Here is a 2246-nt window from a genome sequence, read left to right on the forward strand (position 1 = left end):
GTTGGCTCTTGAAAGAATGATGAAAAAGGAGACATGTTACTGAGGATCTGAAAAATCATAAAAATGATTCTTGAAGCAAGAAAAAGTAGTGAATACAAAAAAAAAAGGAAAAAAAGGAGAAAAACGAAAAAAATAAAATAAAAAATAAAGTTGTGATCCAAGGCAAAAAGAGTGTGCTTAAGAACCCTGGACACCTCTAATTGGGGACTCTAGCAAAGCTGAGTCACAATCTGAAAAGGTTCACCTAATTATGTGTCTGTGGCATGTATGTATCTGGTGGTAATACTGGAAGACAGAGTGCTTTGGACCACGGCCAAGACTCATAAAGTAGCTGTGTTCAAGAATCATCATACTTAACTAGGAGAATCAATAACACTATCTAGATTCTGAGTTCCTATAGAAGCCAATCATTCTGAATTTCAAAGGATAGAGTGAGATGCCAAAACTGTTCAGAGGCAAAAAGCTAAAAGCCCCGCTCATCTAATTAATACTGATCTTCATAGATGTTTTTGGAATTCATTGCATACTCTCTTCTTTTTATCTTATTTGATTTTCAGTTGCTTGGGGACAAGCAACAATTTAAGTTTGGTGTTGTGATGAGCGGATAATTTATACGCTTTTTGGCATTGTTTTTAGTATGTTTTTAGTATGTTTTAGTTAGTTTTTTATTATATTTTTTATTAGTTTTTAGTTAAAATTCACTTTTCTGGACTTTACTATGAGTTTGTGTGTTTTTTTGTGATTTCAGGTATTTTCTGGCTGAAATTGAGGGACCTGAGCAAAAATCTGATTCAGAGGCTGAAAAGGACTGCAGATGTTGTTGGATTCTGACCTCCCTGCACTCGAAGTAAATTTTCTGGAGCTACAGAAGCCCAATTGGCGCGCTCTCAACGGCGTTGGAAAGTAGACATCCTGGGCTTTCCATCAATATATAATAATCTATACTTTGCCCGAGATTTAATGGCCCAAACTGGTGTTCCAAATCAGCTCAAAACTGCCCGGCGTTAAACGCCGGAACTGGCACAAGAATGGGAGTTAAACGCCCAAACTGGCACAAAAGCTGGCGTTTAACTCCAAGAGAAGTCTCTACACATGAAAGCTTCAATGCTCAGCCCAAGCACACACCAAGTGGGCCCGAAAGTGGATTTTTATGTCATTTACTCATTTCTGTAAACCCTAGGCTACTAGTTCTCTACAAATAGGACCTTTTGCTATTGTATTTTGATCTTTGGACGTCTAGTTCTTAGATCATCTGGGTAGCTATCTTTGAGTAGTTTTATGCTATCTTAGATCATGGGGGCTGGCCTCACGGCCATGCCTAGACCTTGTTCTTATGTATTTTCAACAGTGGAGTTTCTACACACCATAGATTAAGGCGTGGAGCACTGCTGTACCTCGAGTATTAATGCAATTACTATTGTTCTTCTATTCAATTCAGCTTATTCTTGTTCTAAGATATCACTTGTTCCTCAACTTGATGAATGTAATAATCCGTGACACTCATCCTCATTATCACCTATGAACGTGTGCCTGACAACCACCTTCGTTCTACCTTAGATTGAGTGGATATCTCTTGGATCCCTTAATCGGAATCCTCGTGGTATAAGCTAGAATTGATGGCGGCATTCAAGAGAATCCAGAAGGTCTAATCCTTGTCTGTGGTATTCTGAGTAGGATTCAATGATTGAATGACTGTGACGAGCTTCAAAATCCTGAAGGCTGGGCGTTAGTGACAGACGCAAAAGAATCACTGGATTCTATTCCAACCTGATTGAGAACCGACAGATGATTAGCCGTACCGTGACAGGGTGCGTTGAACATTTTCACTGAGAGGACGGGACTGTAGCCATTGACAACAGTGATGCCCAACATACAGCTTGCCATAGAAAGGAGTAAGAAGGATTGGATGAAGACAGTAGGAAAGCAGAGAGACAGAGGGGACAAAGCATCTCCATACGCTTATCTGAAATTCTCACCAATGAATTACATAAGTATCTCTATCATTGTTTTATGTTTTATTCATAAATCATCCATAACCATTTGAATCTGCCTGACTGAGATTTACAAGATGACCATAGCTTGCTTCATACCAACAATCTCCGTGGGATCGACCCTTACTCGCGTAAGGTTTATTACTTGGACGACCCAGTGCACTTGTTGGTTAGTTGTGCGAAGTTGTGATAAAGAGTTGAGATTTCAATTGAGCGTACCATGTTGATGGCGCCATTGATGATCACAATTTCGTG

Source organism: Arachis stenosperma, chromosome 7 (genome assembly GCF_014773155.1).
Source record: "Arachis stenosperma cultivar V10309 chromosome 7, arast.V10309.gnm1.PFL2, whole genome shotgun sequence".
NCBI lineage: Eukaryota > Viridiplantae > Streptophyta > Magnoliopsida > Fabales > Fabaceae > Arachis > Arachis stenosperma.